This window comes from Pholis gunnellus (assembly GCF_910591455.1).
Source record: "Pholis gunnellus genome assembly, chromosome: 5".
In the NCBI taxonomy this organism is placed as follows: Eukaryota; Metazoa; Chordata; class Actinopteri; order Perciformes; family Pholidae; genus Pholis; species Pholis gunnellus.
The window spans coordinates 21,927,383-21,944,859 of NC_136531.1; positions in this window are offsets into that span (position 1 = coordinate 21,927,383).

Genomic DNA, 17,477 nt, shown 5'->3' on the forward strand with positions numbered 1-17,477 from the left:
CTGACATTAATGCATGTACGGATCCACCAGCCCCTTTGGAGCCCTCTCCACTCCATCCAGCTCGCCTCCTCCGCCCGCTGCGCACTCATGTTATAAATTCTCTGTTTTCTCAGGGAAAATATAAGTTAAGCTCACCTTATTTACATTTATATGATCAGATTTTCTTCCTTATGGAAGGTATGCAAATTTGCCCTTTTCTTCGAGTCTCAGCCACTGAGTGCGTAGATTTGTTGCAGGGATGGAAGGGGGGTGGAAAAAAATAATAACATTGCCCTCCAGGAGGAAAGAGACCCAAGTTGGGATTTCTGGACCTCATGAATTTTGTAATGATCAATTTTGTTTACCGTACCCCCTCTGAGACTTATCAGGACATTCTGAGCTCGGGATATATAACATGAGATTGATTTACACTTGGGATGTCTGTATTTCTTCTTTTTGTTTTTCTACTCCGTATATACCCTTGGTTGATGTCGCTGCAGTGCTCCCCCCCCCCATTTTCTTCATCTGATGGCCTCTGAATTCCACTATCAGTTTGAGAGATGTGGGGAGGGGGTTTTTTGCAGGGTGCATTCTGGCATCGGTCACGTCTCAAATCCTCTGTGTGTTGGAGCAGAGGGGAAATGAGAGCCAAATCAAAAGGGCTGGCTGGATGAATGCAGTGAGCTTGTGCTTATTTGAAAATAAATAGATAAATAATCCTGTCCCAATCCTGTACGTGTGAGTGAGAGCGAGACAGAAAATGTGTGTGTGTGTGTGTGTGTGTGTGTCTGCAGGTGAGTGCTTTACCCGAGTGAATCTCCTGCACCCGTTGTGAATCGAATGGCCGGGCATTGCACTGGTTTGGTGTGTGCGCGTGTGTGTGTGAGGGAATATCCCTGGAGCAAATTGCTTTCTGCCAGCATATTGCCAGCGCCAGTCTTTATTCCTCGGGATGGGGAGGCACGTCTCAGACGATTACAGCCCCCACGATTCAGGCTCACGCCGCTGGCCTGCCCCGGCTCAACCCGTGGCCCCGCTTTACAAGTGCGCCACGCCACGCCATGCCCTGCGCCGTGAAATGCTGATGTGGAATATTCAAGTGACACTCCAAGCGAAACCTAATAATATAATCAGGTAATAAGAAATTAATTTTCTCCCTGGCTGCACTTTGACTGGGGTGTTGATACAGGGAAGGGGAAGAGAAATCACGAGGCAAATGTTGGTGAGGGAACGCCGTCGGTAGCCTGGACTTCTCTCTCTCTCTCTCTCTCTCTCTCTCTCTCTCTCTCTCTCTCTCTCTCTCTCTCTCTCTCATGACGCACTCAGGCGATTCGATAGCCCCCCCCCCCACGCTCCCGTTCACAAGGCCCATGCTCCTGCACATACAAATGTGCCCAGACCCACACAATAACAAGGACACCTCCCTTCGCCACGCCACAGAGCTGTAAGTGACCAAAGCAAGAAGACCCCCCCCCCCCCAGGCTGACATTGTGAGTGGCGATGCCGGCATCAGCCTGCAGCATCAGCAGACAGATGTGTGAATGGACGATTGTTGGTTTTAGAAAAAGAGTGAAGTGTCTTGCTGGCTTGTGACCCTCTGAATGTAACTCCTCTCAGTCTTTCTATCTTTTTTTTTCTCTCTGCATGCATCTCTCTCTCTCTCTCTCTCTCTCTCTCTCTCTCTCTCTCTCTCTCTCTCTCTCTCTCTCTCTCTCTCTCTCTCTCTCAATCTTGGGGCCTGTCCTTATGTAGTTAATTAGAAGGCAGTAGTCCATCGATGGCGGTGCTCTGGTGTTTTATTGCCCCCCGCTCTGGCCCCCAACGGGGTGACATCAATAATCCTCCCCCACAACACACACATACACACACCCACACACACAGACTACGTGCCTGACTTTCCGCGGCCCTGCCCGCTCCTGCCTGGCACAGCCATCCATCTCCCCCCTTCCACCTCAACTCACCACCCACCCGACTGCCGCTCTCTCCTCCTCTTCCATCAACCCCCACCCTCCCTCCTCCTCCTCCCCTCTCTCCATCCCCTGCCATCGCCTCTCTACCTGAGAGCATTTGTCATCCCGTCGCTCTGCGAGCCGCGGCCAACGTAAACGAAAAAAAAAAAAGAGAAACAGGAGAAAGAAAGAAGAAAAAAAACTCAGCGGCAATATGCAAAAATGCAAAAAGGTAGATGCGGGTTGCCCTGGCAACGGCTCCGAGGTTATTTCCAAGAGCTGATGGAAATCAATGTCATGTGCCAGGCAGGCAGGAACCTCCGTCCTCAGGAAAATTAGAAAAAGAGGGAGGAGGAGGAGGAGGAGAGAGGCATGGAAGGACAAAGAAAAATGCAGAAGCACAGAAATCCGTTTTTCCCTTCTCTGAACCTTAAGGGCTCCTTACTCTTCTTCAAAGGAGCTCTGGGTGTGCAGCATGTATGTTTGGGCGCAAGTGGGTCACTTTTCTTTTGCTTTTGTTCCTTCCTCTGCACTTACCATAGATGTCTGCCCCTCCTCTGCACACGTAAGGCCGCCAGCGGCCTTTTCTCATCTATTTATGTAGAAAGAGGAAAAACAAACTCTCTGGCAGCAAGGGCGCCAAATCAAAAAAAAGATAAGGCTGCTAAGGGCGTCTGATATGCCAGGATTAGCTGTGCTGGGCGAACCAAGGATGATTTGCTTCCTGACTTCTGAACGGCTGCCCACATCTCTGATTTCTTTTGAGTAAAAATAAAATCATGATCCCGTCTGATCGTCGGGGTAGACAAGGGATGGAAGTTACACTGATCGTTGCCCAAATCGGCAAACTCCAGTGCCAAAGGGGCTGCAGTGACAAGTGGAACATTGTGAAGTAAGAATAACGTGTCCTCAGATTGTGATGCAGTATAGGTGACGTTAATGACCTCATACTTATCATTCATCCACTGCTCAGATGTAATCCAAACTGTCTGGACTCCATTCTAGGTGTAGTTGCGAACAGAGGTGCGAATACACCTGAAACACACTGAGGATGCACTGATTTAGGGAGGCACTGACACATAATATATATCAACATATAGTGCACTTTCAGTGCGCATATTGCATGACAAACTACCAATTATTATTTCATTGATTCGTTTATTCTACGTCGACAGTATTGTATTATTGTCTTGCATGTTACTAACAAGTTACTGGTGTTAATGCTGCAACATTTCTGAAAACATTCGCTGGTGGTGAGCGATGCATAGAATTCATTTCCCCAGGTTGGAATCAATAACCCATTAACTCTAGTTTATAGTATAAACTTGCTGCGACCACCACAGGCTATCTCTGACGAGCCTTGCATCGCTGTGGCAGGCTGCTGTGGAATAGATGGCCCATGCGAGCCGAGCCAATAGGTTCTCTTCTTCATTTGCATACCTAACATGGCGTTCACACTCCAGTTGACACATTTGCAAGCCGCCACTTATCCCATTACCGCCTGTCCCCGGTCGCCGCATTGTTTGCTGTGTCGGCACTCTTTCTTGCTGGCTGGCCAGCTCATTTCCCACTGTGTTGAGGCACTCACAGGTTGTTTGGATGCAGCTGAACTCGACACAACTCTGCCAACAGGCACGTGTGTGCAGACACACGTGCCAGCACACATGCATATATTCTCAAAGAACACACAGTATGTGCACAGCAGTCACTAATCCAAGCTTTTCTGCAGTACATTCCAGTTTATACTATTGTTATTGAGGGATGACCAAAGAAAAACAATATTCAAAATGTAAAATAAAATGTACAATGTGTTAGTTTGGTCAAGGTTTTCGTGTTTTTGCGATTATGGTTGCTTCCATGTAGTTTAAATAACATCATACTTCGACTACACTGTAGGCTGTCTACTAGTACAGTCTTATTCTTATTTGCCCCTTTTAAGTAAATACTCCTGAAACTAGAACGGTGCACTCAGTAGAGGGCAGATCTTCGCCAGGTGTGTCTGCAAGGACCACGGCTGTATTGTGTGATTGAATGAATAAAACCTACGATTGGCTAACCCCCCTGTCTGGACACCAGTAAGCTATAAGGCGTCGTATAACACACTTCATTACAAAACAAGCGGCGGTGTGTGCAGGCAACGTGCTCCAAGTCGTCGTATAAGACACGTCATAACATCTTACCAAAAACAAAATGAAACTCACCAAGCTGTCTGCCGGCGTAGCAGCGGCTGAGTGGCTGCAATGTACTTGGCAGTGTGTGTACTGGTACTTACGTTAGCACCCTCCGAAACAATCAAAGTTAGCCAACGGTTATCCCCCCAATGTGGTTGCAGAGTAGCAGCTGGGGGTCGGCGAGCTATGTATCACAGCTAAGAGTAGTGAGTGAGGTGTCAGTGGCAGAATATGCAACAAAAGGTGTTTTGAGAAAGTGTGAGTCACCGCAATCACGAGACGTCTTTGAGCATGCACGCCATAACTGGCCACCCAAAATAGTGTCCAGTTTGCTACAAACAGGATAAGGATAAGTATGTGAGATTAGCCATGAACAGACATTAAGGTGCACACTCACTCACGGAAGAGATTATAGGAACACAAATAGGCTCAGGGCAGATCACTTTAAAGCAGTGGTCCCCAAACTACGGCCCGCGGGCCGGATGCGGCCCGCCTCCACATTTGGTCCGGCCCCCTGAACAATACCAGAGACGCATTATGATTTTTTTTCAGTCTGCACAATTGATCGAATTTTAATCAGCCAACCACCAGGGGGCGAACGAGATGAGAGCTGTCATGCGCGCACCCTGTAGAAGTAGAAGAGTAGAAGAAGTAGAAGTGCCAAGAGACGGGAGCTTGAAGGACGAGTACTTGTGCATTTATTTACACGCCGGCATGTCATGTCTGTCACTACATGGTCGCGCGTTTTCAATTCCCCTGCTCTCTGTATCGCGCACGGCGGTGTTCCGCCCCGATCCGCGCGCACGATGCAACGGTCGCTCACCTGCGAGTAGCACGCGAGTAGCACCCCCCCCCCCCATGATCGGGCCCTAGGTCAAACGATATGTTCAGTGATGTGGCCCTCACAGGAAAAAGTTTGGGGACCCCTGCTTTAAAGGTTTATCACTATAATATATATATATATATATATATATATATATTTTTTTTTTTTTTTTTTTTCAGTTTAATGGTGGGGCATATGAGAAACAAAGCTGATCAGACTACATTATCTCCCCTAAACACACGCACACACACATATAAGGTCTCCCAAGCCCCCCTCCCTCTGTGTGTCTTTTGTGAGTTGCTAACAAGGGGGTAATAATTTGTCATTAAAGGTTTAATTTTTGTTGGCGCCTTTGCTCTGGATGTTTAATTTCAGTCTTAAATAAACTCCCTGGACCCTACAGCCATTTTTTCCCCATCCCTTCCCTCACTCCCTCCTGCACTGACTCCCTCCCCCTTTCTCCTTCCCTTTCTTTTGGGAGGGCAGAATTACAGTATAAGTACAACTGATTCCCACAGGCAACAAAGAGAAACACCGCTCCCTCGCTCACCTTCGACATCGCTGCAGGATAGTCCGTTTACCGTCTCAGAGCCACAGTGACATTTTGCCTCTTCACTTACAGGGAGGGCTAAAGTATGTTGTTGTGCAGTAAGTCTCTCAGAGTTTCCCTTTACAGCGGGGGGTCCTGGTATCTTTCACACAAGACTTACATGATATTGTGGAGCGCTCTTATCAATTGGCTGCGTGTAAACCGGCTTACACCAAGACTCTGAACTCAGTGAACTTAAAATCACTGAGCAGGTTCTCCATGGTGGGAGGCTGCAGCTGAATGCTGCATGTCGTCTGTGGATTTTCTGATAAGATCATTTTTCTGCCCCGCACATCTATTTGTGATGTGCCGCGTTGGTGGCGCACTGAATAGATGAATATTCATGAATGTGCAGAAAGCCTGTATATGTTTCGTAGTGATTTCCACCCGTGTCATCAAGCTATGCAAATGACATCCTCACATCTCCATAAAACCATACCGCCCCCTCTTTCTCCTTAATTAATGACGCTGAGAAAATGTTTTTTTTTTTTCTTCCAAGGAACAATTGCTCCTTCAAGATAGAATCTGTGCAGATATTAATGAGAAGTGATAATCCTGAAATGGTTTTGACTTGATGGCTTAAGGAAATACATATTCCCCATCAGATGGTCACACCTCTTTATGTGACTGTGTTCAAAATGAAGGCTGCAAATACTTGCGAATAAATAGATGCGAATTTACTCTAATTTGCACACCAGCTGTGAAATCTGACTGGATGGATCCTATTGTTACACCGATAGCATAACATTTACATTAAAACCATGCATTCATCTTGCATTATTCATTGACAAACTAAAGTCAGCACAAAACCACAGACTGTATGTAAAAAGTCATTTTCTCATAGACTTCTATACAATCAGACTTAATTTTGCAACCAGAGGAGTCGCCCCCTGCTGCCCATTAGAAAGATTGCAAGTTTAATGCACTTAAGTTTTGGCTCCACTTTGCAGACCTGGAGGCAGCCTCATCACTGGAATACAACGCTGTCTCCTAGTAATTTCTTTTATATACTGATAAATTCCAACAGCCACCTGAATTGTGTTTTATTTTTCTTTACAATGTGGAAACACTTTTAATGAGCATATCTGATGATTTAATTGATCATTCAAATACCACATCCAATTCTTGGGGATATTTTTATATTTTCCTCTCAACAGAAAAAGCATATTTTTGTGACCAACTTGTCACTGATAAAGAAAGTTGTGTCTCCTGATTCTTGTATGTTGCACATTGCTCTGCTGATGGTAGTGATTTTTACTGAGCTATACTCTATGTGATAGACCCACCCACCCTGCACTATCTTAACATAGAACATACCTGACAGCGGGAAGATTTGCTGAATTACAAGTCATGCGTGGGCCAATGTGGGTGACGAATCTCGTCTTCATCTTCAGAGATGAAATTAGATGAGAGTAGGGGGGGACAAATCGTGAAGAAAAGAACAAAGTGCAGAAGTGAGGATAAGCGGCACAGCTGACAGCAGGGTCAAGTGCTGATCTGGCATCACATTTCCCTTTCAAACTCATCTATATGCATATGGTCACATGCACACATAAGAGTCTCTATAGCTGCACGTGCGTTGCTGCACTCCCACATGCTCAGCCGGGAAACCCGCCAGAGAGAGTCACACGGCGACAAAAAGCAGATTGAAGAAATCAAATGAGTAAAGGGGAATATCGCAAATTGTTTAAGTGTGCGCACAGGTGCCACACAGAGAGAAGGCTCTGTGTGTTGGTGAGGAGAGGTAGAGGCACAATGTATTCAGGATGGCGTTAGTAGCTCACTGACAGACTGCGCTGCCATACTCAGCCAGTTCATTGCTGTCATTCCTTACATCTTTTGACATTTTCAATTATGTCTTTCACACATGGCTGGGCGCTTGTTTTTTTTCTTCTTCCCGCTATGGTCCTCTCATCATCCTCCTCTGCTTTTCTCTCGTTCTCCCTCCTTTCCTATTCTATTCCTCCACCTTCACTTCATTTCCTTTTTAAGTGGCCGCTCCCGTCTTGCTTTGTGCGTCGGCCCTTTTCATATGTGCGGGGGTCAGGTAGCCCACGGATCCCATTACCCCCCCCACTCACCCCCTCGGCTCTGTGGCGGATGGAGGGATCAGGCAACGGTGGGGTGAGCGGGGGATACAGGGCATGCCGAGGATGCTGTCAGACATGTCAAGGACTCCTGTTCAATTTATCCGGTGATCCTGAGGGGGACCTCACAGGGCGAGGTGCAGAAAGTAGTAGATTTTTGGACGGCCACAGCCAACCTGACAATAATGGAGAGATTTATATTTGGCGGTGAGATCTGTTCTGAATGTGTTTCCACTGTGCCATTTATTCTTAGTTTTGTTTCCTGTCCTTCCTGTATTCTTAGCTTGTGTGTCAAAGCTGGACTTTGATCATAACAATATGTATTGTTGCAGACAGCACGGCTATGCAGTTACTGGACTTTTGAGGGACAGTTGTTGGGGTACTAAAGCCCTGATAAACCCACGGCACACTACCAGCTCAGCACCAAACAGCACACAGACAAAGTCAGCAACAAACATATGCTCTTCTTATTAAATATGATTTACCACAAAGTAGAAGTTTAGCTGCTTACACATCCAAGATGGAGCCCATTCTGCCTGCATAATGTATTTGATAACTTTAGATACCATACGCATATTTAGCTGTTAGTATTAAAATGTGTTTTAAGTACATAGCATGGACCAATAAAGTACCACATGTATAGTCTTAAGTTGTTTGGAATTAGTTAGACATTTTACATTGTGGATTTACTGCTTATAAGTAAAGGTTATTAGGAATGTTATTGACATGGGGATAGGATCACTGTAAAACACAGCAATGTATGAGGAAAAAACAGAAAAGATGTCAGTGACTGTAGAAGGCATTCCATACTGTAAACACCAAACACTGATGGATGGATTGCCTCTGTGATTGATTATCTGACTGACTAATTGATTGAGTCATAATGAGGACATGATGTTTTTCACCGCTAAGAGCATCAGAGGATGCACAACATCCATAATGCATGATCCATATTGAGGGGGAGCAGGGATCCTTTTCCTACCAGACCAACTGATGGATTTACTGATTGATTGATTAGCTGACTGACTAATTGATTGGTTTTGTGATGAGGGGAAAACACATTTTTCTCCATTAAAGTGAACTAGGGAGGGTGGGATTCCCCTCGCGGGCCGGCCGTGATGTAATGCGTAGGTTCCTTATGACTTCAGCATAATCAGCAGCGTTATGAAACAGGCGCGCAGCTCTCAAAAGCACTTCATCATCAGAGTGTTGCCTACTCATGCCTACAGTACAGCCATTGCTCATTCACTCCTCGCTCCTCTCTCTGTCAGCCGAACAGATCACCGACGTTGCTGCCAGATCACAGCGGAAACGTGGCAGGCCGCCAACAAAAGCTGAGTTTGGATAAGAGAGAGAGAGGGAGGGAGAGAGAGAGAGAGAGAGAGAGACTTTTGGTGGAGCCAAGAGCCGGTCGAGGAGGTGGGAGGCCAGGTTACTGTTTTTCCAGGCTAATCACAGGAGTAAGGTTGCCAGGTCTTCTCCCCCCCCACTCCTGGGAGTCTTAACCCTCCTGACCCTCCAGCAGGAGATCCTTCTCTTTTGCAAGAGGGAGGTAGAAAACGAGAAAGAAAAAAACAAATGGGGGGGAAGTCAGTGGCGTGAGCTGAACAAGAGAAACGGGGGGGAGTCATGGTCACGGGCTGATTAATGAGCCTTTAATTTAATCAGCAATTCCCATCTCGCCAGGGCCTCTCCACACGGCTCTGTACGCCTTATTATTTTTAACAAATCTGTGATCTCCCGCTTTTCCTTTGCTCTTTTTTCTCCCTTTTTCTTGTCTTTCCCAGTTCCTCTATTATACTGAGCTCTTATCTGTGTCAGAGTCGGGGATGTGAATAGAGAGGCAATGATTAATGAAGATTTAAGACCTATGAAGGATGTCTAATCACTCTCCCTCTCTCTCCCTCTCTCTCTATTCTTTCTCTCCGTCTCCCTCTCTTTCTCACTGCTTAAACAAAACTGACTGCTGTGGAGTGGGTTTCAGACCGGACAGCTGCTGTTATGTAGCCAATTACAGTGATGAATGCTCAAAGAGGGCCCGTGACACTCATTTTATAATGTAAGATCAGAGGTGAGATAAAAAAAAGTGTGTGTGTGTCTGTGTGAATCCGGCTCTGTACGTTTGTGTCGGCTGGGTGTCTTCTTCTGTCCAAAGTTTGTTTTCGTTGATTTGTTTCCTCACACAGAGCAACGTTCGTTTCACACTTTGCCCTCACATTTCCAAAAACAGACAATGACAATGATTTAGTTATGTTTAGTTATTAGCTTTTCTTCCATACAGTCCTTTCTACAGTGCCTGGGTCAGTCACTGTTATTTCTGCACTTAACCACAAGCCATGAATTTTCAGACTTGAGCATTTTTTTAAACTGGATTAAACAATTTTGCAAGGATTTAAAGGATTACAAGGCCAGTGTTTAGCATTTAGGGGGATATTTTAGCAGTAATGGAATGTAATATTAATGTTTTCATCAATGTTTAATCACCTGAAACAAAGTTTTAATTGACGAGTCCTCTTCACCCCCATGTTGCATCGTCGGGCTGCTACAGGAGCCCAGAAGGGACAAACCAAACAGTAACAAGATTCGTTCAGGGTTTTACGTTACCTGATGGCTACCAGTCAGTAGTCATCTTGTAAAGGGAGGGGTGAGCGGAGGAATATTCAGTTGGTTGCAATCTGCAACCTCACCACTAGATGCCACTAAATCCTACACACTGCTCGTTTGGAAGTATATGGCGGTGTATTACAACATGGCTCTCATTTAGCCAAAGTTCAGTCAGGACTACCTTCATGCTCAACCCTTTTATTCTGATTTTTTTTTTTTAATCCTTTAATCCGCTTTCAAAACAACCAGCTGACTGAAGGTGTTGACACGTTTCCCTTATTAAGCCAACCAGATTTTGCTACAGGCTCCGTGAGCCAATCCTTTCTTTCCTGTCAAATTTTAATGATACTGATTCTCTGCTGCTTTCAGCTGTTATTTCAGTGTCAGGTCGATGCAACCCACCACAACACAATTCACCTCAAGTTAACCTGTCCAAGTCCACAATACTTCCACCCAGACCTTCAGCTGGGCTGCTCTTCACTCCCTCATCTAAAACCTTCACCTTTTCCTTTTGCAAAATGCATATTAAATCAATACATTTCTTAATAGCTCTTTCAGCCCTCATTTCACTCAGACTTGTTGAGTATAATGTTATTTTAATCAGCAGAGAGTGAGATCTGGGAACATAGAGACATCGCTAACAAATCAGGTTGGGCAAGAAGTAAGAGTGGTCAGATGATCCGTGGAAACAACAGATTGGTCCATTCTACAATAAAAACAACTATAACAATTATACTGTGAAAGTATACTGTATGTTTTTCAACTGTTGAAACAGCAGTGTATATCATCTTTGCAGCCCTCCGTTGACAGTCAGCTAAAAGAAACCTTTCACCCTACCAGTCGCTCTGTGTGTTGTACATTTTGGCTGGATAAAACAGCACACACAGCACCTTTTCTTTCAAATTCAAAAGTAATTCATTTATTTCTAGATAATTAGAAATGATGGCAGCTTTAAAAAAAAAAAAAAAAGGAATAAGAAGTGATGGAATAAGAAAGGCTTTGTAGTCAGAATGGAGATGAGAGAAGCTCTTTAATTCTACCTCTGATTACTAAGTGGCCCTGTCCATTATCTTTACACACTGAATAGCAGAAAACCATAAAGGTAAAATGTGACTCATCCATCCCCACCGGTTATCACTCTCAATGGATTACGGGAGCCCCCTCTCCTCCTCCTCCTCCTCCTCACCCCATCCTACCCCACACAGATTGACACAGCCCTTCAGAAAGTGCTTTTAGATGATCGTTTGTCCAGAGGATGTTTACACATACAAGCATTTTGCACTGGATGCCCATGGATATGTTTTCGAGAGGGACTTTTGTGTGCGTGTGTGAGTGTTTGTGCATGCATGAAAATGTGTCTTTTATAAGGCTGTCAGGTCATTTCGTATGTGTCTTCTGTCAGCCGGAGACAAGGGGAGGAGTATGTGGGTCCCCCGTCTCTCTCCCATCCTCTGCCATGGGGCTGTGAGAGGTATTGCCTCCCTTATTGCTGTTGAAAAGCCCCATCAGTGCCAGGCGTGCTGATTTATGTCTCTGAACCCCTTCCACCTCCAGCTCCTTTCCATTAAGCTTTACAATATTCCCCCCATTGTTCAGCTCCCGGCGTTATCGGCCCGGCCCAGGCCTGTCAGCAAGACCTGCCCCGCACACAATCACACAGGAGAAAGAAAAGGCGGGGGGGGGGGGGGGGGGGGGGGGGGGGGGGGGTGGCTGATAGGATGGAGCGAGAGATCGAGGAGGTGGGGTACGACAGATAGGAGGAGGTGGAGGAAGAAGAGGAGGGAGAGTGCCAGGATGAAGAGGGAGATAGAGAAGTGGCAGCTAGCGATGGGATGAGAGGAGGAAGAGGAAGGTGAGGTGGAGGGAAGCATGTGCAGAAATGGGAGATGTCCATCTAAGCCTTGGTTTTATTGTTCCTGAAAGGGCGGAGGTGGAGTTTGCAACGGCGGCTCAGGGTGATGGGAGGGCAGACATAAGTTAGGCAAAATGCGAGAGGGTTGACTCTAACGACGAGGGGCCTGGGACGCCATTTGGTTGTATCACCGTGGGACATTCTGTGATAGCACGTCCATTACGATATAGATTTTATTGCCTCAGAATGGGCTGGGGTCGCCGAGTGTTCGGCGCAGTGTCTCCGAGATAAGGTGACGGCGGCGGTGCCATGCAAGTGAAGGCTTGCCTTTGATATGGAGCCCACTCTGTCAATTCCAGTCAGTTTTATTGCCCCCCCCCCCCCAGAAAGAAAGGTTGGCTGAAGCGGGAGTGCGTTGATGCACTTGGTTAAATGTAGGTGCCTTTCACACTGAGGTTTGGCGATACAGCGCATGCAGACGCGACGAAGTCGTTATTAAGCGCAGGCACAATGAGCGCTTGAAAGGCAGCCTTGGGAAAGGTCGAGAGGGCCGCATGAGCGGAATGTGAATGAGGGAGGGCTATTTAAAGAGAATCGGGATCGATGCCTGTCTTGACGGTGTGCGTGCAGAGACGGGGCACAAAAAAAAAAAAAAGGTTGTTTGCAAGGGTGAAGCACCGAAAGTTCCAGCTGTCTCAAAAGAAGTGTGCGCTGGTTAACTTTTCAGCACTTAATAATGCAAACGCAGCCCGGTGGAATGTCATCGTAAATCTGAAATGCATTATTTCCCCCTACCTTCTGTAAATGGATGCCACCTTGACTTACACACCCCCTGTTCTAATTGTGACAAAAGACAATCGCTCACAAATGGCAAAATGTTCCCATTTGTTTCAGTGCTGCATATGCCCACCCAGACAATGACATGGTAAATTTGATATGAATTGCAAATTGCCCTCATTTTGCATGCAGGGGGGGGGGGGGGGGGGGGGGGGCTCTACTTCCTTGAAGAGATGGCTCGCTCCTGTGAAAGATCTTTCTCGACATTTACCTTTAAGAGGAGGAAGATGAGGAGAAAGGAAGAAGAGGAAGGAGAGGGGAGGCTGGGAGGGTGGGGTGGGGCGGCAGATAAGCTTGCTTGCTTTCAACTCTGTGGAGGATGAGGGAGAAGAAGTTTTAATATCTCTAAATCAGCGGCTCGATATTGAAAGTGTCATCTAATTGAAAATGATTTAGGACACCGGGCCCGCCTGGCAATCATATATAAATTCACTCCTGACACCGGCTCCAAAGTCTCTCTATTTCTACTTTATGAGTCATTTGCATGGTGGGGGCCTTGGAGGGTATAAACCATGCAAATGATATGGAGCGCTGCACAAGGTGATGTATCCCCTCCCCGCTCCCTCCCTCTCCCCCTCCATCTCTCTCTCTCTCTCTCTCTCGCTCTCGTTTCTCGCTCTTAGCCTCAGGAGAAATGCTTTCTGCTTTGCTGCTGCCTTTGTCCAGAAAGTCATTTATTTCTCTTGTTGTTCGCTCGCTTGCTATTTTACAGCTTGCCGCATAGGTTAGGGGGGGGGGGGAGAGAGCTGGCTGCCACCCCGTTCGGCTGAATAACTGTCGTCTCCCATTTGCGAGCCCATGTCGTATGCAGGAGTCATCTCCTTATTTTGTAGGAAAAAGACAGATGGAGATACCCACAATAGAAATGGTGCTGTGTATCCCCATATAACGATAAATAAATGCGCTTTCATGTGACACTGAAAGCCTGAGAGTACATCTTTGCACTCTATGAAGTAATACCTGTGCCCGTCTACGACTTGAGGCCGTGTGAAACGTTTTGTTTTGTGCTTTTTTAGCTTTCGTCTCCGAAGCAAAGCTGTTAACACGAGCGTAAGGCCAAGTCACTGCACACGCACTTGGCGGGCAGAATCAACACGAAGGGCATCACAAAATCAGAAGCCTTGAAACAGTGCCGCTATAAACTGGAACACAGAAGTTGGACAAAAAAAACAACCCCTGCAGGCTGAAAAGAAAGGTCTTTGCTATTAGATCTATCCTCTCAGATGGATATAAAGAGCAGGGAGTGAGAGTTCAGAGGGGCACTGTACATGCTTACCCTTTACGGCTCCTATAAAACTTTTATGACTTGAAAATCCTCTGTTTCTCTCTCTGGAGAGAAACACGGAGATTGAAGGATGAAAGGATGATGGAGAAATGGAGACAGATGGAAAGAAAACAAAAGGAGCATCTTTGTTGCTCCTCCCCTGTACTGGAAATTAACAGAAATGTGTCGACAAACTCCTCTCGGTGTCGTGTCCCACCGAAGCGGCTGTTGAGGCGTGAGTAAACCGCCGTTCGGGGAATATAGCCGTACGCACATTATCATCTAACACTGTGTGGCCCTTTTGTCATAGAAACGGGGCTAAGTTATCCCACAGGGTGTAATTTGTGTGTAAACATGTGTGCCACCCCCCCCCCCCCCCCCCCCCTCTGGATCTGTGGTTTTGGTCCATTTACCAAGAAAAACAGGGCTGCGCTATAATACTCTGTGTATGTTCGTGTGCATGTGGGTTATGTTTTTGTGTGTGTGAATCTTACACAAACGTGTCTGTGTGTGTGTGTGTGTGTGTGTGTGTGTGTGTGTGTGTGTGTGTGTGTGTGTGTGTGTGTGTGTGTGTGTGCATCTGCATCTCTGCATGCATCATAATTTGGTGGCGAGCGCTAGTGTACGTGTATGTTTGTATTTGCGACTATATGCATCAGTAAGTTTATGCAAGACTGAGATGTAGGGACTGCACGTGTGTGTGTGTGTGTGTGTGTGTGTGTGTGTGTGTGTGTGTGTGTGTGTGTGTGTGTGCGTGTGCGTCGAGGAGCTGGTGAGTGAGTGACTGCAGCACTCTCAAGTGTTGCCCAGGGAGCTCCTGCGTGTGGTGGCAGTCTTGTTTGTCTTCCGCTGCTGCTCAAACAATGGCTCCCCACGGGCCCGCTCTCCGCCTAATTGAGAGACTACAGAGAGGGAGAGAGTGAGAGAGGGGAGTGATAGGGCCGGCGCTTACACCAGCTGAATTACACGCACATCCACTCACACACGCGTGCACAAGTAAACACCAACACACGTACACACACACACACACACACACACAAGCAGCCGCGTGAAGAAAGCATTGCAACCTGGTAATAGAGCACATTGTACATGCCCTATTATGTGTCTCAACACACACACACACACACACACGCACACACACGCACTAATCACATCTGATGAAGAGGCAGCTGCACTTCATATATCAGCACTGCAAGGCCTCTCAGCGCAGAGCAAAGGTAAACCAAATAGTCGATACAGCGTTGTCGCTGCCAGAAATGTCTCCGACGCTCTCCTTGAAATGGGACTCTTCACTCTGTGAACGGTCACAAGAACCTGTGATTCACTGCACCAAGAGCAACGAGAGAGCACACTGTAATTATAATTATGAATCTGGAACATGTGTAGATTCAGAGATATTTCTACATATTTTGTCGATAGGCCGCTTAATGGACTATAATGAAAAAGACTTCTTGAAAGCTTTGGCCCAATTTCATACTATAATCTAAAATATATATATATATACACATAGCAGTTTGAGAGTACGTAGCATGTTCACGTTGGAAAAGTGACAAGATTGAACAAAGAAAATGAGCTTTCTGCTTCAGTTTTTTTTTCTCAGTATTAAATCTTTAAAAGGTCATTGTTGCTTTCTGTTTGTGAAGACTAACTGGCAGCGGCGTTCCAAAGTCATAGTTTCATTTACGTTCCTTGCCGGTCCGTCTGTATAAAATGTCCTGCATGGTAGTGAACAATAAAGTCTATTTATTTTTTTATTTTTTTGTATACAAACTACAAAATCAGTATGACAACGTGTATTGAGTACATAACGTTTACATGTTCACGGTTCACAACACTGAATCAGCTACATGTAAAATGACAGAATAACTGTTTGGGTATATTTAATACGCACACACACACACACACACACACACACACACACACACACACACACACACACACACACACACACACACACACACAGAGTATGCAGTGAGCTCTGTGGGCCCATTAGAGTGTATAGTGCAGGGTAACTACCAGGAAAATAGACTGCAGAAACAAGTGGATTAGGACTTTCTAACGAGGACAGGCAATACCTCCTGATGGATGACAGCCTTCACACTGTACTGCTGTGCTTATAGGATGTGTGTGCTGGGAGGGGGGGGGGGCGGTGTACATGTGCATGTTCGTGCGTGATTAAGTTTGAGTGTGCATGGCTGTGTGTATTCTGGTTGGAATGTGCGTGCCATTACTGTCAACGCTCTCCACTCCCAGAAGGAAACTGTGGAAATGATGTCCTTGAATTTCACATCCTTATAATCAGGTTTCTTCCTTCCATTTATATATTTATTTTTTGCATCAAAGCCGAGGCATAAAAGACCAGCTCACGGGTGTCAATAGAAATATTTGCCGCACACTTACGCTCCAAGCCTATTGACAAAATAAAAAAATAAATTAAAAAAACTCACAGGATATTGTTGAATATCTGTGTTCGTCCGGTATCGTTGACACATTCACTTGGTAGCACAATAGAGGCAAAAGCGAGGAGGCATGGAAGTGTCGGGTGCTTGTGTAGTCAATGGGGCCCTTTTACAAGCTATTTAAGGGGATAAAAAGCATGTCCTTTTCAGCGTGACACTGGTGTCAGTGTGTTTCAAAGGCGCTCCAGGGCCATTTAGGAGCGGTGGCAGCGCCGCCCGCTTTGATTAAAGCGCTACAGTGCAGAAAGGAGAGAGAGAGAGAGAGAGGGAGAGAGAGAGAGAGAGAGAGAGAGAGAGAGAGAGAGCCAACACTCTGCTAAGTGAATATGGAAATGACCTCCGCCATCCTCTTTTTTTTTTGGCTCCTACACCAACCTCTCCAAACGCACAGAACAGCGTGATAGGGATGAGCATGTCACGTTTCTGTTTGTGTCTCAGCGACGGAGCGTTAAAGGAGCATGTCTGTACGTTTCTGGTTAAGATGTAGCACACGGGGAGGTGTGTGTGTGCGTGTGTGTGTGTGACAAATGGGGGGGAAAGAGAGAGAGGGACAAAGTGTGATGATATGATGGGACTAAGGAGTGGTTGCGACCGGCTCAAGTGTCCCGGTATTGATTCAATAATATGCTTCCAATGACAGCAGCCCCCTGACAGACTGAGACTGACCTCTCCTTCTGGTGGAGCCACCAGCTTTACACACCAGAGACTCGTATAACTACCCCTGAGAATGCATGCAAACATAAATTATCTCTCCTACTCCCCTTTTCTCTCTCCATAAATAATTACTTTGGGGGCAATATATTCACACGTGGACAGGACAGGCCCGAAATGCACATTCAACCCCAACCTTTACACCTATGACT